Here is a 24,045-nt window from a genome sequence, read left to right as displayed (position 1 = left end):
TCAGATTTCTGAGTTTGAGGCCAGCCTGGTCTACAAAGTGAGTTCCAGGACAGCCAGAGCTATACAGAGAAACCCTGTCTTGAAAAAAAAAAAAAAAAAAAAAAAAAAAAAGAAAGAAAGAAAGTCTATTTTCCGGGGGTCGAGGAGTTGGCTAGTTCAGCATCTGAACCATGTTCCTGAAGGGAGATTGTACAACATTTTTAAAGGATGGGAACACAAAGCAAGGGGGAACTAAGGAGAGCCGCTGTGCTATCCAATTGTATTTTGACATTATGGGTTAAGCAAGGGAGCACCCGTTGGAGACTGGGCCATACCCAGGGCACCTGGCTTCAAGGTCCTTAATTCATTCTCCTAGACATTGGCCTGGAGCTCAGGGTAATAAGGGGACAAAGGAGCAGGCCAGCAGCATGCAGTTAATTAGGGAATAACAGGCAAATGGTTATATATGTTTTAGAAGTTATGCACCATAGTTTATATAACAGCAATATTCTTTACAAGTTATCAGATAATTGAGAAAGCATTTGTTTGGAGAAGTAGGATAGGTGTTTGTTCCTAGTCCTGGGAACATGACCCACCAGCAAAATGGAGAAGTTATCCTTGAGATGTATGGACTCAGACAACCTGTTTACAACAGCTATATGGAAGTCCCCAGCTCCCCTAAGGATTGGGACCTTGAATTTAGTCAGAAAAACGAGTTGGCAGTACTTAGAATAAGTTTCTTTTGCTTGTTCTCAACACTCACCCCAGCTAGGGAGCCATGACAGACCAAAGTACAGATGATGTTTTGTAATGCAGCAGGCTCATGCTGAGGCATCGCCTTGCCCCCCTATCAAGGTACCAGCCATAGGAAGGGTCTAGTATAAACTGAACCTAACTTGAGGGATGGGAATTGGGGGTGAGAAGGGACTGTAGGCAGAGAAAGAAAGGGGACAGAGAGGGACAGAAAGGGAGGAGAGAGGAAAAGGAAGAGGCTAGCTGGAGAGAAAGGGAGGGAGAGGACACACAGAGAGAGAAAAGACTGGGGAAGAAAGAGGGAGGGAGGGAGGGGGGGAGGAAAGAGTTCAGAGAGAAAGAGGCCAAAGAGAGAAAGGCAAAACAATCCTTTTATAGTAAACCTGGCTGTTGGGTGGAGCCTAAAAGAAATGCTAACAGATACCACCAAAGTCTAAGCTGATGGACCAATGAGTTTATTGGGGTTACTTACAGGAATATGAGTGAGGGGTTAGTTACAAGAGCAGAAATGACTCAAAGAAAACTACATCACCAAACCCCACTCCAGCATTGGTGACATCTCGAACCTGGGAACCTAGAGCTCACTGCATAGCCTCCCAGCAGCTCAACAGGTTGGCAAAAGTGACTCAGGCCTTACCTCTTCCAGGCAGCAGGGCTGGTCTCAGAGTCTTCTTTGCAGCTTTTTTTTTTTTTTTTTAAGATTTGTTTGATATATATATATATATATATATAGATAGATAGAGAGAGAGAGAGAGAGAGAGAGAGAGAGAGAGAGAGAGAGAGAGAGAGAGAGAGAGAGGTAAACTGTAGCTGTCTTCAGACACACCAGTGGAGGGCATCAGATCCCATTACAGATGGTTGTGAGCCACCATGTGGTTGCTGGGAATTGAACTAAGGACATCTGGAAGAGCAGCAGTCAGTGCTCTTAACCACTGAAATATCTCTCCAAGCCCATTTTTGCAGCTTTTATTGCTTTCTCTGGAAGGAAGTGGCCTAGTGATTCTGGTCAGTTTCAGGAACTTCCTGTAGCTATTTTGAGTTGTTTACCTTCTTGCTTTAGGAGCTTCCCTACAGGATAGACTTTCTTATCTAAGAGTAAACTCTTACACAACACAAAGAAATAATGGAACAAAATGAGAAAGACCAGATGGTTCACATGAGAATCCAATAGAGGCCTCATTCAAATCATGGCATGGTTAGTATCTCATTCATGCTACAGTGGGCATACTTTGGGTGGAGCTTCATGGGGTGAGGGTAGGGCTGCATCCTGCAAAAGTGATTTCATTCCTAGGATCTTTTTTTTTTTCAATTCACAAAGCAAGATTACATTCCAGTGTCAATCACACTGCCCACCTGCACCCTTCCTTGCAAAAGGGAACTCTCTCTTTACAGATCTGCTCAAGGTGTGTTACTTAGAACCCTGACGCAGGCAAATGTCGTAGACCATTCCACCTGTAAGATGAGGGCACTAGTTATCTACCACAGGGCCTTCGTGGCAAATGACATGTTTACTGGCTACTTCTTACGTAGTATGTTTATGGCAACAAGATAGATCCTGTCCTGACTCTGGTGGAGCTTATAAAATGCCAAGTGACTGAAAACCAGACAAGAAATGACAATGCCCAAGAGAGCACTACAGAAGCACTCAGCAGCATAATCCCATAACCTGTCAAAAGAAGATCTCCTGGAGGAAGTGATGCACCCTCGGCTCCTCAAACACATTCTAGTCTCTGAGCTTCCGCAAGCCTCCTTTTCATCTGTGGTTCTTAGCTCAAATGTTGCTCCCCTTAGATGGCTTCTGCCAATGCCCTGGGTAATGGCTCTCACCCCTTCGTGATATTTGCGATGCACAAGTAGAGGAAGTATTACCAGAAGAAAGCTGGCTGTCAGGAAGAGGAAGTTTTACAGCTGGAATAAATGGTGTAGAAAACTCCTGCTTTTACAAAATTGAAACAATGACAGCAAGACCAAGAAGCAAGAAATGGAGTGTTGTCAAAATGTTTTAATCCCAATCCAGGGTTTTTACCCTGCCTAAAATCATCTTGTTCCCAGATAATACACACACACACAACCTTTGTATTTACAATAAGCCTTAAACAGCACAAGAGCTAGGCAGATATTTACCCTCTATGCTATTAGAATCTACTTTCGTATCAATAACCCCCAAGTTATTACTTATTATGTCCCATATAGGCTGCTCTTACCTCCAATCGGCCTCAGGGCAGTGTTCACTTGAACTCACCTAACTCATGGTGGCTTCTCTTCCTCCTCCACCTTCTTCTTCTCCTGGTTCTCCTCTGATCACCAAGCCTGGGAACCTTAAACCTCGCCTACATCTCTTCTGCCCAGATATTGGATGTCAGCATCTTTATTCGCCAATCAGAAATAGTTTGGGGTCAGGGTTAGGGTTAGGGTTAGGGTTTAGGATCAAGGTCACATAGGGTCTATGGACTCCACATTTTGGGTTCCCACAATTAGCATTACAATAGAAAGCAAGACCAAACTTCAACAATGGGACTAGAAAGTAGAATGTTCTAAGGCCCAAGTCATGAGGTTTAATGGAGAGGATTCTTGTAAAGATGTTAAAAGTGTCTATATTCTGTGCTGGTAGCAATGGGAAAGTTCCAAAGTATGTGGGAAATGAGCTGGGAGATGAAGTTAGAGTAGGCATTAGAAGACTCTACGTTAACACAGGTACAGTGTGATGATTTGACACAAATAAAGATGGGGAAGAGATGACTGACTGCCTCTGTAGTTATGGTGATTGCATCTGGTATTCATGGTGCTTGCATCTGTACCCATGGCTTTAAAAACAAATGTGAAGATTTGTGTATGGTCCTTGTAATCCCAGTGTTGGAAAGGATGAAACAGGAGGATCAGGAAGTCAAGGTCATCCTTGGCTACTTAGTGAGTTTGAGGCCAACCAGCCTGGATTAGGAGGAAACAAACAAACATGAGCCAGGGCACTCTCGAACTCTCTTGTCCTGTCTTGTCTTCTCTCTCTCTCTCTCTCTCTCTCTCTCTCTCTCTCTCTCTCTCTCTCTCTCTCTCCCTCTCAAGAAGTTGAGCCAGAAAGGATACACAAACTGAAACTGAAAGATGGACAAGCCATGATGGGCTGGGTAAACCAAATGGAGAAAGAAATCAGCCTAGGAATGTGTAGATTCGTTAGCAAGAAGGAAGCTACAGTGAGGGCTGTGTAGGGGGAAAAGGAGCAGCCAAAAAGAGGCTGTGCGTTTAGCCCATGAGGTGGGGCACTAAGCAGCAGTTCCAGGAACTGGCAGAGTTCCCTGGAACCTTCCAGGTTCAGTTCCCATAAGGTTTAATGTTATCTTGTATCCTAGTGAAGAGTTACCATGAGTCTCGTCTGTCTTACTGCTCTGCATAAGGGAGTCTCTCTCCTTCTGTGTATAAACTAACTTGATTTTTTTTCTTTCAATATAAAAACATGAGTAAAACATGAGTAATAAAGCTGGGTGTGGTGGCACAGGCCTTTAATACCAACACTTGGAAGGTAGAGGCAGGCAGATCTCCAAGTTCGAGGCCAGCCTGGTCTACACAGTGAGTTCCAGAACAGCCAGGGCTACATAAAGAGTCTTTGTCTCAACAATAGCAAAACCCAGCAGCAGCAACAGAAGCGTAATGATTATGTTTTTATCTGTTGAAATAGATAAATATGTATTCACTATGTAGACCAAATTGGCATTGAACTTGGACCAATCTTGCTTCTGCCTCTCAAGTAGATGACTTTATATAAGCCAGTTCTTCAAGAAGTTAATAAAAACAGCTAGTGTGGTGGCGAACACCTGTCATCCCAGGACTTGGGACGTAGAAGCATAAGGATCAAGAGTTCAAGGTCATTTTCAAATACACACATGGTAAATTTAAGGTCAACCTAGTATACATATGACCCTGTCTCAAAAAGAATGAAGAGAGTAATATTGCCCTTGGTGGCCTCTCAGGGGTGGAAGGTAAGTCACTGCTGCTCAAGACACCATGCACTTCAGACACAAGAAACAGACCATTTGAACTGGATCTAAACTACAAGCCTTCTCCCTGGCTTCTGTAGTACCAGAAGGTACCATACCTGCAAAGCAGGAGAAGCAATAAGTAGTCTGCCCCACTGTGAGGCCTGTGACCCACAACAATGACCAGCTCTGCATGATACTCCTGAAAGGACAACAGTGGCACTCATATCTTGGCAGTAATCAAAACTTCTCTAATTGGACTTAGTTCCAGGACAGCCAGGGCTATACAGGGAAGCCCTGTCTCAAAAAAAAAAAAAAAAAAAAAAAAAAAAACAACAACAACAAAAGACCAGCTAACAGGAGGGAATTCATGCTGAGTACTGGAAACCTTTACAACTACCTGTGTCTATCAGCCATGGACCTTGGGGGGAGGTGCGGGGGGGGGTACTAAAGCCACGTTAGAGCAGCATAATTCCTGACAGCATTCCAAGTAGGCACAACTGTATCCACAGGTGTGTACACCGTTCACCCTCAGCATTTGTAACTTTTCTTCGTAACCGATGAAGATCAGCACCACAGAAGCCACAACCAGTCAAGTGTTAGCAATCAGGCACATCCACAGACAGTTGAGAGTGAGTCCGAGACAATCAGGCATCTTTTTACAGCCAGCTTTCTAGGGACCCTGAGACAAGACGTCATCACTAGCTGTCACCCCTGTCCCGTGTACACTTGCGAATGTCCCACCGCCCCAATGAAAGTCATGTTCTCGGTCATTGGTTGGCCATTCTCTCAGTCACTGCTCCATCCCCCTTGCCTGCATTTCTTGTAGACAGGGTAAATTTTGGGTTGAAAGTTTTGTGGGTGGATTAGTGTCACTGGGGTTCCTGCCTGGCTACATGGGGTGGCCTCTTCCGGTTTCATATCCCCAATGTAGTGAGTCATAGCTAAGGTCACCCCCACTGATTCTTAGGCATGACCCTCGTCCCAGGTCTCTGTCTCATCCTGGAGATGCCCCCCACCTCCTCACCCCCGTCAGTTGCAGATTTCTATTCATTTTCATGGCCATCTGGCCATCTCTCTCGCCTTCCCCACTCCTGATCCTGAACCCCCATTCCTGTCCGCGTCCCTCCTAGTTCCCTCCCTTCTTCTGCCTCTTATGACTATTTTATTAGAAGGAATTCTAAGTGAGATTCAAGCTTCCTCCCTTGGACTTCCCTTCTTGCTTTGCTTCTTTGAGTCTGCGTATGGTATCTGTATTTTATGGCTAATGTCCACTTATAAGTAAGTGCATACCATGCATGTCCTTTTTAGACAGGGATACCTCGTTCATGGGAGAAGAAACAGCTACTCAGAGAATTCAAGTGCCAGGGTTGGGGGGATACCCAGAGAGACTCCCACTCACTCAGAGGAGAACAGGAAGGGGGAAGGGAGAAGGATTGCGGGAGTGGTGACTGGAAGGGAGGCAGTAAGCAGCATGTAAAATGAATAAGTAAAAAATTTAATTTAATTTAAAAAGTCACATTCTCCCTTCCCCCGCTCTCTTCTTTCCTCTCTCTCTCCCGGAGGCCACCTCTGTACCCCGTCCCCTTTAATAAAAATCCTCCCCCATGAGACTTGTTCCATGGTGTGATTTTTGTCTGACCTGATGCCTAGTCCCGCCACAGGGGTCAACTGATTACAGGGTGCCTAGTCCCAAAGCATATATTGTCAACACAACTCTTAGACCTAAGGCTCAGGGGACATCCTGGAAAGATGGGGCAGAAAGACCGTCAGACTGGAACGTTGGTTGTGAGGTTGTCTCCTAGAAATCACAGGAAAGCTATAGCCATGACACCTCAACAATGTGGCTGCCTCAACGAGACCCAGACAATCACGCAACGGCTATGCTGACAAGCAAATGGTAATCTCAAGGCGGTCCACCCCTAGACAAAGAACTGCAGAAAACCAACAACTGCTGAGAGAGAGGGAATTCATCTTCTCCAGGAATGAACGTCCCTCTCCAAATTGGTTATCTAATACCAACTGGTCAGACCCAAATCATGTACATACAAGCAAAACTAAACAGACTCAGCAGGTTATATTTATATACTTACACACACACACACACACACACACTAATAATAACCAAGAAAAAGAGGCCACGAATTTGAGAGGGCATGAGTTGGGAACATGAGGGGCTGGAGAGAGAAAGCAGGGGTGAAATTGGAGCAGGAAAGGGAAGCAAGGGAAACTGTGTAATTATATTTTAATTAAAAATTTAAAATATTTGGAAAAAAATAATACACACAGAATTCAAGGTAAGGCAGATATAATGAAAAATACAAGCTGTAAATCGTCACTGGTGCCCACTGTGTATGAAACAACCACCTTTCAAGATGGAAGCTACTATGCAGTATAAAAGGACAGGCTTTCCTATGCCAGCCCTGGCTTTGAGTAATGCTGAGGAAACATATTATATTTATTCAAAGCTTCAAAGCACTATAGCGGGGCAGCTCCCGAGTTATTCTAACCTGACTATGCTGGCCTGACCGACTTCCCAGCCAACTTACCAACCACAAGGCCGTTACCTGCCATCTTAGTCTCGATTGCCTCCCTAGTCTTCACCTGAGATGCTCACAACTCTCCTCTCAGGGCAGGGAAGTCCCTCCTTTTCCTCTCCTGCCCAGGTATAGACTAGTCAGCTCTTTGTTTAACCAATCAGGAGGTGATGGAGAACAATGTTTTACAAAATACTGAGTCACATTCAAGTCCAGGCTACAGCCAGATCTCTGGGCACAGAAATCAGTCCGTGAATGCACAGTGCACAAAACCATCTTCCAGCAATGCAGAGCAAAAAGTGTCTTGGGGGTGGGGGCAGTGAGATGGCTCAATGAGTAAGGAACTCAATAGCAGCAGCAGAAAAACACTCCCATAAGTATCCTTTGGCCCTTCACACCTATACTTACTCTCTCTCTCTCTCTCTCTCTCTCTCTCTCTCTCTCTCTCTCTCTCTCCCTCTCTCTCAATAAATGTAATAAAAATTTTAAGCAGCTTAGGAAACTAAAAGAACTAAAAGCATTGAGTGGCCATCCTGTCTCATGGATCCATCCTTCAGCAATGTCCTCCCTAGGGAAAAACGCTGAGCCACAAGGATCCACCAGGGGCCGCAGAACACAAACCCAGAGGCTTGTGACTTAAACAGAACCAAGGGAAGAAGCTGTCTTGGCTAAGAACTGCTCCTTTCTGGGTGACTGCGATTAAACAATGAGAGAGGCGTGGAATGCGGATGGACGGGAACTCTGAATGGTTCGTGATGCTAGACATCAGTGGGTGGAGGGGTAGGAGATGGAGATGAGTTTGGTTGGATGGAGCACAGTCCAGGGTCTGCTGTAGGTTCTCCAGGACTTAAGCCCCAGTGAGAAGCAGATAGGCCAGAAAGAAAGAGAGAGGGAGGGAGGGAGGGAGGGAGGAGGGAGGAAAGAAGGAAAGAAGGAAAGAAGACGAAAAGAAGGAAGGGAAGAGAAAATTCAAGCATCATGGTTTAAATGAGTATACAATCTGATGGTTTTCATTAATACAGGCCATCCATTCTTTCCCATATATTCCCCTACCCCATCCCTTCACCCCATTATTGCCAGTCCTGTTTCTGACCCCAAATGATTGTTCCTCTGGTTTCATATTGCATGGATTCCTTTACCCTCTGTTTCCCCTCCTCTCCTCTCTTCTTTTACGATCCCTTTTCTATTTTCATGACCTAAACACACATGCATAATTTAAAACGTAGACCCTGCAGGTGAGAGAAAACAGCGGTCCTCCGCAGCCGGGCTTGATTGGCTAAACATAACGAGCTATGCCGTTGGTTCCAGCCACTTCTCTGTGACTATTGTGATTTTATTCTTATTAATCAAAATTCTGCTACGTGTGTGTACATTCTTTTTCTCTGTTCATTTTATGCTGGCTCCATTTCCTGCTTACTGTGAGTGGAGCTGAGGTAAATAATGATATAGTCTTTGTGGTATATGTCCAGGAATTACCAGTGTAGCTTGGTCAAATGCTATCTCTGTGTTTAGTTTTTTGAGGAACCCCCACAATGATCACCACAGTGGGTGCTCAAGGCATCAGCTCTGTACAAATGTCCCTTTACTGCACGCTTTCATGATCATTTGTGTCATTAGTCTTCTTTTAATATGTTTTGTTTTGTTTGAGACAGGGTTTCTCTGTGTAGCCTTGGCTGTCCTGGAACTCACTGTCTAGACCAGGCTGGTCTCGAACTCCCAGAGACCTACCTGCCTCTGCTCCCAAGTGCTGAGATTAAAGGTATGCACCACCACCACCAGGCATTCTTTTACCATCTTTTTAAAATAATTATTCTTAGATTTTGAGCATGCGAGGATGAGGGCAGATGCCCTTAGAGGCCAGAAACCTCTGAAGCTAAAGTTACATGTAGTTGTGTGTTTCTGGAACCGAACTCAGATCCACTGCAAGAGGGAATATGTGCTCTTAGCTGCTGAGCTATCGCTCCAGATCCCTTTCTTTTTATTTGTGTGTGCGTGTATGTGTTTTATGTACATCTATGTGTATAAGTATGCATGCCCAGGCATGCAGAAGGAAGCCAGAGAAGGAGACCGGGTGTCCCTGCTCTACCACTCTTTGCCCTAGTTCCTGGAGCTATTCTGATAGACAACAGCCCCAACAAGCCCCAATTTCTGCCCCTTCAAGTACATGCAACCATGTGTGGATCTTATATAGGGATTAGAACTCAGTTCCTTATGCTCAACTATTCAGCCACCTAGTCTTTGTCTCTGTCTCTGTTTCTGTCTCTGTCTCTCTCTCTCTCTCTCCCCCTCCCCCACCCTCCCTCCCTCTCCTTCTCCCTTTCCTTCTCTCTTTCCCTCTCCCTCTCTCTCCTCCCCTCCTTTCCCCTCCCTCCCTCCCTCCCTCCCCTCTCTCTTTTTAACATTTTAAGGATTCTTTATGAGCTTCACATCACTCACCCCAGTCGCACTCATAGTCCCCCTGTCCCCTTGTATCTACCCTCCACCCATGCAAACTCCCCCCAAAAGAAAATAAAAAACAAACAAAAATAAGCACAACAAAACAAAGTATAGAAAAATCTCATTGTGGAAGCTGTAGTATGTCCCAGTGTGTTCTATAGTATACTTCTCTGGCAACACATCTTCACTTGCAAATATTCACTGCAGTGAGTCATTAGTTTGATTCTAGGCCCCTGGCTTTTGGTACACCATCAACAATGGATCCTTGCTGGGACTCCTCCCAGCTATCCTGTTGTTGCTCTATGTCACAGGGCAACAAAGTTGCTCTGTGCAGCAACTTTGGATCAGCAGGACTGGCTCTTTCATGCATTCCAACAGTTCACAGATGATGTAGGTTTGGGGGTGGGCCAATTCAGGGCCCTGAATCTGGGCCTGGGAGGAGGGGCAGGGGTTAACTGAGCCGCTCAGCCCGCCAGCTCTCCCTTACCTGCACCACCAGGGTGAGTTCTCCAACACTGCTCCAGCTAAGCCACCCAATGCTGCCATCCGCAGGAGGCACGGTCAGCTTTTCTGCTCTCAAGCCCTTGAGGCAACTGACTCACCTGCACCCTCACCTCTGTGTGCTGCCCAGTGCAGCCATGGGACCCAGTCTCCCAAGTGCTGCAGACTACGAGAGGCTGATTCGGCTCTCCAGCTTTCCACCCTCAGGGCTGGCTCATCCATCTTTTCTCCATCAGTGCCAGCTACACCCCGCTGCCCCGTGAGGAGCAGGGTCTACTTCCCCGAGTCCTGTTGCTGTTGATTTACAGGGCCAGCTAACCCTCTCTCATGACCCAGGAGCAGTTCTTCTGACTGTGCTGGTGGTAAGGGGTAGTGCCAGCTCTTCAGAGCAACACAGCCAGTCCCCAAACAGCCATGTCCCCAGATACCCCCATGGCTTCAGACATCGATACTGACTCCTACTACGGTGTGGCTGTGGACCCAGGCGATGGCTCTCAGTGGCAGCTGGCTCTGAGACTTCACCATGGCCTCAAGAACTGGGCTGGCCACTCACAACAGACTATTCCTCTCCATCCTCGCGTCTCCAGTTCCAACTCTCCGCAGTGCTCGAACCGCTCTGCTTCTCTTTCTCTCCCACCTGTCTCCACACACTTGCACACTGTAGTGGCTCCCACTGCAGGTAGACCACATGGCTGGAGGGCCTCTGGGTGACCTCCTCTGCCCCCACACACTGCATAGCATGGTGGCAGGCAGGTCTCTGGGCATCTTTCCCTCTGCTATGGGTGACATGGCCGTGAACAGTTCTCTGGATGTCTTCCTCATCCTGTATTGTATTGTACGGCGGCTGACAGGGTTCTCTCTAGATAGATAGGGAGATCGATAGGTAGATTGATCGATCGATAGATCGTCAGAATTTTAGCTATTTATGTCTTAGAGCTACAGAATGGTTCCACTAAGCATCCTAAATCTATACCAAGTAGAAATCAGATAAGCGGCTCCTTTTATACCATAAATCTGAGACTTATTTTTCCTGTTTTTAAAAAGCATCTTTAAATATTTATATCTGGTTATAGTTTTCAAATACTTGAGCTGTTTTATTTATTTTTAATTTTTTACTACATTTAGTTCTTTTTTTTTTTTTTTCTCTTGCTTTAGGCTTTGTCTTGAATATGTAAGACCACTTGGCATGTATAGAAGTCCCTGTATTCCTCTGGTAATTCAGTGTTTTCAAAGCTCTGTCCAAGATCTGCACAGCTTTGGGTGCTGCTACAGGATCTTTGTGACCACAGGTATCTGTTGTGTCATAGCGTTCCCATGGAAAGTGCCTCCAAAAGCTATTCCCCCCCCACTACAAACTCCTCAGAAATTACAGTATGGATCCATAAGGCAGGCGTGAGTAGTTCATCACCAGCTTCAAGAGGACACTCATGCATCCTCACCTTAGGAAAGGGTGGGGATTTATCCAGCTCTGGGCTGTCAGCATTCAGCACTTCTGATTTAGAGCCCGGTAAATATAAATGTTGCGCATCTCCAAGACTGAACAGCACACTTTGCTTCTTTCCTGTCACTTGTATGAAAACATTATCCATTACATCACAGTGAGTCCAGCATTGAAATCCATCCAGGTGAACTAATTAGAAAAACAAGGGGAAAGAACTGCTCCTCTTCGAAGAATATGGGAAACGTAATATCTCCCTCTAATGATGGAATCTGCCACCTGATAATCTACAACATCCTTCTTCAGGTCTTCTCCAAGGGATCATAAGAAGTATTTCCCACCCTCTGAAATGAATTCTTTATGTGCTTCCTCAGCCGCTCTCTGGGCCAACTTGCTGAAAGGTAAAGTTTCGTAAAGCTCATCTGTGCGGGCCGCAGGAGGATGGATCTTCCCGTCTCTCCTCCCTCCAGTTTGGCTCAGGTTCTGTTGTCCACTTGCATGTACAAGATGCCAAGCGGTGTCCTTCCAACACAAGAAGTTCTCTCTGCACTTTTCTTTTTTGAAGATTTATTTCATGTGTACAGGTGTTTTACCTGCATGCATGTATGTGTACATTTGTTCCTGGAGCCCTCAGTGGCCAGAAGAGGATGCTGGATCCTCTGGAATCAGAGTTACAGATGCTTGTGAGCTGCCGTGTGGGTGCTGGGTATTGAACTCAGGTCCTCTGTAAGAAGCAATAAGTGCTCTAAACCCCTGAGACATCGCTCTAGTTCTCCTATTTCTAAAAAAATACTCATTTTTATTTTATGTTTATATGTGTTTCTCTGTGTGGTTGCATTGCATGCATGCCCACAGAGGCTACAAGAAGGCTTTGCATCCTCTGGAACTAGAGTTGCAGTTAGTTGTAAGCTGCCATCTAAGTGCTAGGAATCAAACCCAGATTCTCTAGAAGAGCAGCCAGACAGTGCTCTTAACTGCTGAGCTATCTCTCTAGATGCTATACATTCAATTTTTAAACAAACAAACAAACACACAAACTCTCATGGTTTAGCCCTACTGGCTTGCATCTCATTATGTAGGCCAGGCTAGCCTTAACCTCTCAGAGATCTGCTCTTCTCTGCTTCCCAAGTGCTGGGAGAGAAGGCGCGTTCCTTCGCTTATACCTGGAAGTGTTTATCCTCTACCAGTTTCAAAGTTTCAGGTCTTCTATAAGATCCTTGATCTATTTTTAATTTACCTTTGTATCAGATAAGAAATACAGGTTTTTTTTTTATGTGTTTGTGTACTTCTTTGTTTGAAACAGCATTGTGTGTAAACAGTGCCATCCCCTGCCTCCCTACATAGCTGAGGCCAGCTGTGAACTCCTACCCTCCCTATCTCTGCTTCCTGAGTGTTGGTGTTTTAGTTACATCTCACTCTACCTAGTGGAGTTTCAGCTATTACATGTGAATATCAGTTTTTCCAGAGTGAGTTGTTGAAGAGGTGTCTTTTTTAATGTTTATTTTCGACTCTTCTGTTGAAAATTAGGTGCATTAGTTGTATGGGTTTGTTTCTGGTTCCTCTAGTCTATTATATTGGTTTGTGAGTCCTTTTTTTTTTTTTTTTTTTTTTTTTGCAACAGCATCACATAGTTTTTGTCACTATGGATCTATAACATAATTTGAGATTAAGTATTAATTTTCCTCTTCCATTATTCTTTCTGCTTGGGATTTCTTAGGCTATTGTGTTCATCAATTCACCCACATGGATTTTAGATTTTGTTCTGTTTCATATCTTTGAGAATAATATCATCAGAATCTTGATGAAGACTACTCTGATTCTTTAGGTCAGTTTTTGATAATGTAGTCATTTTTCTCCAGTATTAAATCTACCAATCCATTGAGGTCTTTTAATCTTTTAACATATTACTCAAATTGTTTCCTCCATGTTTTAAAAAGATCTTTTACTTCTTTAGTTACATTAACTCCTAGACATTTTAAAAGTCATCCTGAATGTAATTTTTTTTTTCTGATTCTTTCCCACAAGTTCAAGTCTCTTGCTATAATGACCCATTAAGTTCTTATAAAATTTAGATATTTTTCTAATCCAATGTCACCAAATCGTCCATATTCTTCGAAAAAGAAACATCATCTGGTTCTACATAGCAACACCCCACTCCTGGTACCATATCCTGTATTATGTGCCTTTTGTTGCTGAGATAGAACACCATGAACACAAACAATTTATGAGAGTTTAATATGGAAGAGAGTCTCTAATGGTGGGGGAGTCATGGCAACAGACAGCCAGAGCAGGAGGCTGAGAGATCATGTCTTCAGCCTCAAGTGTGAAGCAGACAGAGTGACACAAAAGTGGAACCAGGCCATGAATTCTCCAAGTCTGCCCTAAATAATGTGCTTCTTTCAGGAAGACTACATAGCCTACAGGTTTCATAACATTCTCCAAACAGTGTCACCAACTGGGGACCATTTCTCCCTCAAACCATCTCACTTAGCATAGAGAACAACTACTGTGTTTTATCTGTTGATTTTGCATCATGCTCCATTTTTTGCTCCAGCCTAAGAGTTTTCTTGTGGAATCTTCTTCTTCTTCTTTTTAAAATATAAGATCATACTATCTGCAAATAGAGATAGATTTTTTCCTTTCCTATTTTTATCCCTCTCTTTTTTTTTCTTGTTTTATTGCTATAGCTAAGGTTTTGAGTACTATACTAAATAAGGGTAGTGAGAGTGGGTACCCTTGTGTCATTTCATAGTTTAGACAACAGAAAAGCATCTCACTTTCAATTTCCCCCACTGAATATGTTGTCCATGGTTTGTCATTACAATCTTTATTGTGCTGTGTTGAGATATCTGCCTTTTAGAATAGAGTATCTTTTACTTATTCTTCAATGGTTTCATGCATGTTTATAATGTATCCTATTCACAACCACCCCCAATTCCTCTCCTTGTTCCCTGCATTCTCAACATGTCCTTTTCCTCTTGTTTGTAGCTTCTTTAGAACTTTTATTGAGACGGGACGGTGATACTTGTGAAGGAAATTTTCTGTACCTATTGAAAGCATGTGCTTTCTGCCCTTAAATAACAATATCTGTCATATTGCATTCATCGAAATGCATAAGTTGAACCAACTTTTTATTCTTGGATGAAATCAACTTGCTTGTGGTATATGATCTTATTGTGTCTTAAGTTCAATTAGCAAGTATTTTATTGAGAATTGTTATTTTCATTTTCACCAGGATAAGTGTTCTGTTGTTTTCTTTCTTTCTTTTATTCGTATGCAATGTTGGTATGACAATGATGTTGGCTGCATAGAAGGAACTTGAGAGTGTGGCTTTCCTTTCTGTTTTGTATAACAGTTTGAAGAGCACTGCGTACAGGTTGTAAGTGTCTTTTTTTTTTTCTTTTCTTTTCTTTCTTTCTTTCTTTTTTTTTTAAAGATTTATTTATTTAATATATGTGAGTACACTGTTGCTGTCTTCAGACACATCAGAAGAGGGTACCGGATCTCATTACAGATGGTTGTGAGTCACCATGTGGTTGCTGGGAATTGAACTCAGGACCTCTGAAAGAGCAATCAGTGCTCTTAACCACTGAGCCATCTCTCCAGCCCTAGGCTGTAAGTGTCTTAGCTGGGAGGTGTTTCCCAAGTGTATGGACAAGTGTGAGGAGGCAGCTAAAGCCCTGACTGAGATTAGTCATGTGTAGACTTTCCAGATGGCCAAGGACGGATCATCCAGCTGGAGGGCTGTCCTTCAGACTCTGCGGCACTGAAGGGTGGACAGGTGGCTCCAGCGGTTCATCCATCTGCTGACCTCAGGCTCAGGACTCTGCAACTCCAGGGATCTTAGTTGACAAGATCTGCTCCTGGCCCTTGGAGGGAGGGGAAGTGTTTCGTCACTACTTGAGCTAATCGAGCTTTCTGCATGAGCTTTTCGGCTGGCCACCTCGCGCTCTTCAACGCTGCAGCCCAGGGCTGTCTTCTCCTGGGGCTGTGGGAAGTTGAATCCATGTTCCTATCCTTGTGGCTGTCCTTTGTTCTCAGGTCCTCCAAGGTAGGCCGGACTTCCGAGTCACACGGAGTAACAGAATGGGATTCCACTCTGTAGATGGCCTCTCCATCAGAAGAATCTCCGTCTCACCAAATCCAGCAACGTGTGAAGAGCACAGGAGCGTGCGACTGCTGGCCTCTTGTCACCAGGGCCATCTGGCTTAACTTTTGCATGGGGCTTCTCTTCCATCTCTGTTCCTCATTGGAGCTCTGGTGGCTTCTGTTCTTCTTTTCTTTTTCTTGTTTCTTTTTTTTCTTTCTTTCTTTAAGACAGGGTTTCTCTGTGTTGCCTTGGCTGTCCTGAAACTCACTCTTTCGACTAGGTTAGCCTCGAACTCACAGAGATCCACCTGCCTCTGCTTCCCGAGTTCTAGGATTAAAGGCTTGTGCCATGTACCATTACCCTCAGTTCCTTGCTGCCTTTGTGGATTAAATTCTTCCTTTTTCTCTCTTTGTAGTAGAGTCTCTCCTGTGTGTGTGGATTCTTCTCCTTAAACAGGTCACCTGAGGGCAGATTCTAATCTACCATTTTAATTGTGAGGGAGAGAGGGAGAGAGGGAGAGAGAGAGAGAGAGAGAGAGAGAGAGAGAGAGAGAGAGAGAGAGAGAGAGAGAGAGAGAGAGCTGTTTCAGGAGGTGGTGACTTGAACCTACAGTTCCAACACTTAGAAGGCTGAGACAGGAGCACTGCCATTATTTAAAGCCAACTCAACTTTATAAAGATTCAGGGCTTCCCTAAACTACAGAGTGAGGCCCAATCTAAAGACAAAAAACAAAACAAAATCTAGAAACTGCAAAAAAAGTTGAGCTTTGACACATTACCGTTTTAAAGCTTAGTAGGGCAAATCGTAAAGCAGCGTAAATAAGATACTTAGCTCCATGCTAGGGTCTACGTGGGCCCAGCTCTGGTTTGAGCATCAAATCACCCGGTTTGGTGACTAAGTTGAGGCCTGTGATTTTATTTATTTTTCTTTTTAGACAGACTTTCACTACATAGCCCAGAATGTTCTCAAACTCAAGGCAATGCCTCAGTTTCCCGAGTCCTGAGATTTTAAGCATGAGTTCCAACATCTTGGACTTAAAAATGAAACAAAAACAAATACAAAAACAAAACTGTTATGGGGTAGCCACCAGAGAAGACTGCTGGGATGTGGCTTTAAGCCAACAGAAAGTTTTTGTTAGCCGGTCAATGACTACACTGGATGCTTAGTATCCCGGTGGAGCCCTGAGCCTTTCTCGTGGTGAGCTTTTAAGCACAAAAACCTTACCCTGGGTTAACCTACCTCAGTAAACAAGAACAGTTAGCCAGAGCAGAACAACAGAAACCAAAAAGCAAGGTTGGTACATTTAGAGACGTTCCTAGAACTATGGACTTTAATGGATTAGGTCTTTGTTTTAGTTTAGTTTTAGGTGGTGCGGTCTATAAGCTGAGTTTTAGAGCTTGAATCGTGCTTTTATCATGGAGTCAGCTGTGCTAAGGTCTGGAGGCTTACTAAGTAAGGTCTGGGGATCTGTTACAAAAACTTCCACTTGGCTTTATGGAAAACCACTAGCAGCTGTTTTGTTACGGTTTTGTTTTGAGGCTGAGACTGAACCCAGGACTTTGAGCGAACAAGTTGGGAGAATTAAGGTAACCTTAGCTATGTGCTTAAGATTGGGGCGGGGTAAAAGCAGCTAATTGAGTTGGGAAGCCAAGACAAAGTTTGGCTGGGTGTGGTGGGACACGTCCTTCTTTCCAGCACTCACAAAGCAGAGACGGAGGAATCGCTGCAAGCTCAAGGTTACCCAGGAGAGTTTCCGTCCTGCTAGGGCTACTTAGTGAGACCCTGCACAGAAAGACAAAGAAGGACAATGACTGGGTGCCCCCAGGAGGGATGCTACCAGTGCCCACTAAAGCAATAGGGAGTCAAGAAAAGCAGATGGAGACCACAGTGTTCAAGTTCAAGTTCAAGGACTTGATATCAACAATGACTCGTGGACGGGAGGGGAACCAGGACCCAAGGGACAGCAGAGAAGGAATAGAGATGGAGCAGGGCTTCCAAGAGATCCCACAGCCCGGGAAGGAGCTAGAGGGTGACAGGCCCAAGATTATGTCAGTACTTTATGAGTCCTTACACAGCCTACAGTCGTCCAATTAATTTTATCCTCTGAATTTTCTTGGGCATGTCTCCACGCTCGTTTGGATAATTGCTATCCCAGACAAGTGAGATGAAGGGGACACTTATCCACAGTAGATAGAAAACTGGAGCCTTGCCCTTTGCTGTCACGCCTCGGGATTAAAGGGCTTTGGTTATCTGAGGGGTTTAAATCCGTGCTGATGGTGATGATTTGGAAAGTCCTGGGACTGTCATCTGATGGCACCTTGGAGCTGACTTCAAATGATTTAATTTTCCTACTCTGAGGACAAGTGGTACAGAGGGAGGGGGCACAGACAGGGAAGAAACTAGCCCCAAATGGACAAGATTGCTCTCGTCCATCATCTTTCTTCCTTCTTGTCCTTTTTCCCTTCCCTTCTTCCCACCTCGACTCGGCTTCTTTTTATCCCCCAGACTTTGAGCGGGTTTCTTTAATCCTCCAAGATGCTGTCTCATTGTCTAGGGCTCAGGGCCCGACTTGTTCTCATCTTGCCAGAGCAGAGAAAAGAAATTAGACTGTGCCAAGGGCTGGGCCATAACTTTCTCTGTTTTATTTGCAACAGGATCTCATGGTGTAGCCCTGACTCCTGGAACTCGCTGCGTAGACCAAGCTGGCCTCAAACTCACAGAGATCTGTCTGCTTCTGAGTGCTGGGGTTAAAGTGTATATCGTCATGCCCGGCAGGACGGTAACTTTCAGCCCTAGGATCTAGGCTTCCCCGCACATATGGAGCAGATGTGTAGCTTGGTCTTCATGTGGGTCCTGAACAATTGGAGTAGGGGCTATCCCTAAAGCTGTTGCCTGTACATGGGATATGTTCTTCTAGCTGGAGTGCCTTGTCTGGCCTCAGTGGGAGAGGGAGTGCCCACACTCGCAGAGACTTGAAGTGCCAGGGTGAGGAGATACCCAGGGCCCCCAACTCCCATGCTCAGAGGAGAAGGGGAGGGGTGATGGAGGAAGGATTGTAGGTGGGGGGTGACTGGGAGGGGGCAGTGAATTAGTAAAAAAATTAAGTTAAATTTTAAAAAGTTGAAAAAAAGTCCAGCGTTACTGCTGGACTTTCAATTATACTTTATTTCACTCTTTTAAAAATAATATTCTTTATTCTTTTAAAGTTTATGAATTTTTTTGAGTCTTTCATAATGGGAGGCTGATATAGATGGTCTACCCCAAGCTGAGCACTCAGATTTATATATCAGTTTCCTGCCTCACAAACCAGCACACCCAGATGGAGATCAAGTGTGCAGACACAGGAGCCTGTGAGGGACATAGCACATTCAAACCATAACAGTGTCCCATGACATGAACACATGACAGGAACAACGTATGGAGCAGGTTTATATTGGCTCATGAGAATTTTGGTTCCTGAAGGCATGGGAAGAGCTGCTTAGGGCCTATCAGGCAAAGGCAGCCATGTTAGAGATGAACAACATTGTAGCATACAGCAAACAGCACCAGGCCAGAAACAGGGGGCCAGGCTAGACCATTCAAAAGCCTACCCCTAGGGGGAGGTAGACAGCTCACTCATCAAAATGTATGCCTTGCAAACACAAGACCCAAGTTTGATCACTAGGACAAATAATAATAATAATAATAATAATAATAATAATAGCTGCAGTACTAGGTGGCCATCATGTATAATCATAATCCTATTGCTGGGGAGGCAGAGACAACTGAACTCCTGGCCCAACCGTACTTGGCAAGTTTCAGTCAGTGGGAGACATCTCAAGAGAGAGACAGAGAGAGAGACATAGAGACACACACACAGACACACACACACACACACACACACACAGACACAGAGAGAGAGAGAGAGAGAAGAGAAATAAAAAAGAGAGACAGGTGAATGATGGGAATAACACTGAGGTTGTCCTTTAACCTACACACATACACACACACACACACCCCTACACACCCCTACACACACGTACACACACCTACAAACACATACACACACATACATACACATACACACATACATACACATACATGCACACACACATACACACACCTACACACATACATACACACATGCACACACATATACACATGCACACACATACATGCACATACACACACATACACACACATGCACACACATACACACACATACATATACACACAAAGCAACAAAACCAGCAGCAGGACCCAGGGCTCAAATATCCCTAGAAAGGATGTTTCATGGTCAAAACATAACAGCCACAGGACTCCACTTAGGACATTCGTTCCAACATTTTTGGTGCCTATGTAAACTGTTATTATCCTGGGACTATTTGAAGGGTGTGTGCTTAGCACGATTGAGGAACTAGTTGGTTAACAGGAGACCAGCTTTGAGGAAATAAAGTCTATTGCCTGTGAGGTTAGGTATAGACAAAGGTATGCTAAACATACGCATTACAGAGTATTGGAGAGTAAAAATGTTTAAGAGTCTGTGAACTTCACAGAGCAATCTGAATTGGTGCTGAACTAAGTAGCCTCGCAAGTCACACAACAGGGACAACAGGGACGGGCTGGTCTCCCAGCAATTCTCTGGCTTTCTGTACACACACATACATATACACACATACACACATATACAAAAGTTACACACATATATACATACATATATACACATTACATAAAGTTACACACATATATATACACATGCACACATATACACAAGTTACAACGTGGCTTGCTTCCACAACTCCACATATAATGACACCCCAACTCGGCCACACAGGAAACTCGGACACCAGGGCCGTGAATCTTCCCCTTCCCCCATTCTGTTTTACAGAGAAGAAAACATCTTCCATAGGCCCTGAGCACCCTGCTCCTCATATGCCTTGTGATGGGAGCACAGGAGCAGTCGGCCTGAAGGGCACTGAGAAAGGACACTATGGTTGGAAGTAGGCACCGGGGTGGTGGGGGCGGAATCTAAATGATGGGGTTCAACTCAAAGCTATGAAGAAAAAGATAGGTGTAACTCAGATGTAACACCTATATTTAGCACACACAGGTCCAAGGTCATGTCTCCCCTGCTGGGTGGGAGACAAACAGAAGAGGGTAAGCCAAGGCCAAAAACCAACCAATCACACAAAGAAATGGTCTCAGATCGCCCCTAGGAGAAACTGGTTAAAGTTTCTGAGTTCTTTTTGTATCATTTACAACTGCAGCATAGGTGCCTTCTCTCTCTCTCTCTCTCTCTCTCTCTCTCTCTCTCTCTCTCTCTCTCTGTATGTGTGTGTGTTGTGTGTATATGCACACGTGTGAGTGTGGATGTATGTATTCACGTACTTGCAGAGACGAGAGGAGGATGTTAAGTGTCCTGCTTTATCTCGCATTGCCTGGAGTCAGAGCCTCCAGCTGAACCTGGAGCTAGGCTGCTGCTGGCCCAAGCCTCCTGCAGTCCTCCTGTCTGACCGCCCACGGTGCTGGGGTTGTAGGATCTGCATGACCCCACCCAGCTTTCCATTCAGGTCCCTTGTGTACCTAATGTTAATGTTCTTACCTTCTGAGCTACCCACACAACCTCTATAATCGGGTTTTTTTGTTTGTTTTGCTTTTAAACCAAGAAAATAAAATCTTCTACACAATAGGCTATCATTCAGGTGTGACTGGAGCTTAAATATGAGACTCATGGCTTTTTATCCCTGTTGTTTTAAAAGATTACCTCCTGGCTGTAAGAGTTTAGGACGGCAGGAGGCACCAGTATCCTCATCCCAGGTCTTGAGAAAGCTTTTTTTTTTTCTGACAAGATCTTACATGTAGCCCAGGCTTGCCTTGGATTCTTGACTTCCTTCATAGATATCCAGAGTGCTAAAACTATAGACATATGCTATTTCCAAATAAGGATTAAAAAAGTATCTTATGATTCTAATGATGTAGACTGTATTGCTAACAGGCCACTAGGCATAATTACTAAGCAGGCCTGTACATAGCTAGTGTCACTTTTATAGATGAGAATCATATTTTTACAACTTCTATTACCTCGCTTTGAGTCCATACAATATTATCATAGTGGCAAGGGACGTGGAGGATCATTAGGTCAGAAGTGCCCAGCAGAGCAGAAGGCACCCGAACATGAGTCCTGGTGACTGGGGGAGGCATCTCCATCTAGACAGGAAAGAAAATGAATATTAAGGAAACATAAATGAATTATATTTTATATAAATGTATATATATATATATTACACACATACACACACACACACACACACACACACACACATATATATTAGAAGGACTGGTCACATATGTAGACCTAAGCTTTAGCATGAGAGAAAATTTAATCAAAAGGCTGCGGATATGATTCCCAGTATGGAGTTGTGGGTGTGTGCTCATGACTGGACAGACCCTCAGAACATGTAAATCCAAGACTGGGGGCTCATGCCTGTCATCCCAGCACCACGAAGCCGAAGACAAGAATATTGCCATGAGCTGGAGATCAGCCTAAACCAAAAAAGTGAGCCTCTATATCAAAGAATTAAATAATTAATAATTAATTAATTATCAACTGAAACACGAAAGTGGATTTCCTGCAGGTGCTTTCAAGGGTTAAAATGTTTCCTCTTTTTGTCTCCTGCTTTCCCTAACCCCTTCAAAGGCATGTCTAGCACCAGAAGTTCCTTAACTGGGAAGGAAGGTTTCCATCTTACAGCTGATGGCTGACATTCAGCCTTTGCTGTTTTTATGGGATGAGAAGTCTCAGCATGAAGCCTTTCAAAAGAAGCACAGTAAATAAGAACAATCGAGAGCCAGGGGTGGTAGTCCACAATGATAACACGGAGCAAGCTGAGGCAGGAGGATTGCCCTAAACCCAAAGGTGGCCTGGAGTATACAGTGAATTCCAGTCCAGCCTGGGTTACAGAGTATGATCTTGTCTCATTACAAATAACTTTGTAAATCATTGAGAACAAAAGGAACCGCGTGTATTGCACATGCGTGTGTTGGGTTCTAAGGGATGGACTCAGTTGGTTTCTCAGGTGTCTGCTCTTGGGCAGGCATTTTACTGCTCTCCTTACTAATGAGAAAACAGGGTCACAGTGAGGTAAGGTCATAAGCCTATTGTCATAGCAGTGAAGACCAAAGTCGGAAATCTTCTGGCACAAGAGTTCATATGTTGGTGGCCATCCTCTGAAAGAAAGTTGGCTCGGGTAGAAGGTGGCTCAGGACCCCGACCCTTATATGGACAGTGCGGCCTGCACACAGCAGCCTGCACACAGCATCGTAAGTCTTCAGGAGCCAGCCCTGGCGCTTCAGAGACTACTGTGTTTAGCTCTGTGGAGCATTTTGGTACCTTGGGTTACATATCATCATGCTGCCACCCAGATTGGTTATTTGAGTCCTCAGTGCCTCTCATCCACGCTTGGAGGCTGGGTTGTTTCCACTTGTCAGCTCCCTGCTCTGGAGGAATGCAGGAAGGACTACTGATCAGCAACACACAAAGAGCTTCGAGCCTTGAACCAGAACTAACCGAACTTTCAGAGAATGCACTTTGGCTGTGGCGTGTACATGGTCAGGGATGGTCGGATACTCTTCCCCTGCCTTTTTATTTTTTTAAAGATATTCTTGGTCTAAATGCTAGATCCTCTTTGAGAACAACATCAGTTGACCAACTGTGACTGTCCACATTCTTTTCCAGACATAGTACAAGGCTCCCCGGGAAGGACAGCTGTCTGGTAGAATTGGGAGATGCCAATCTTGTTTGGGACTTCTCAGACATTCAGAGATAAGTATTCTTAACTCAGAGGAAGGCTCTTCAAGCCAAGATTTTGAAAACTGTCTCATTTTTAAAAATTGATTAAAAGAACTGGGCCCTCTCCAAGGAAACCTTTAACCTAATAGCAAGGACTAAGCCCTAGTATTCAATTCCACTAATAGAGATCTAACTGATAACACCAAGGGCAAAGCCAAGTGCTATTTTTTTTTTTTTTAAACGTAATGATTGACAAGGAGAAGCAAGAGGACATCTGCAACAAATGGAATGAGTGGAAGAGTCTGCTGAAGATATGATAAAAGACCAATCAGTGACCATAGAGTCAGTGTTTCTACAAAGGAGGGTGTCTGGTCAATCAATGCCATGTGTGTCATGGAACTTTCCATCATGTTTTCAAGCATGGGGCTAAGAGTTACCCATCTATATCTTCAAGTCAAACCAACAAAAACCAGGAGGGTCTAGCTGCATATGTAGCAGAAGATGGCCTAATCGGCCATCACTGGGAAGAGAGGCCCCTTGGTCTTGCAAACTTTATATGACCCAGCACAAGGGAA

At 44.4% G+C, this 24,045-nt stretch overlaps 1 pseudogene; it reads right to left on the bottom strand.

The window, feature by feature from the left end:
- Positions 1 to 11,316: 11,316 nt before the first annotated feature.
- LOC110325116 lies at positions 11,317 to 15,620 on the bottom strand (annotated as a pseudogene).
- Between the last annotated feature and the right edge of the window lie 8,425 nt (positions 15,621 to 24,045).

This window comes from Mus pahari, chromosome 8, assembly GCF_900095145.1.
Source record: "Mus pahari chromosome 8, PAHARI_EIJ_v1.1, whole genome shotgun sequence".
NCBI lineage: Eukaryota > Metazoa > Chordata > Mammalia > Rodentia > Muridae > Mus > Mus pahari.
This window is presented reverse-complemented; position numbering and strand designations above follow the sequence as displayed.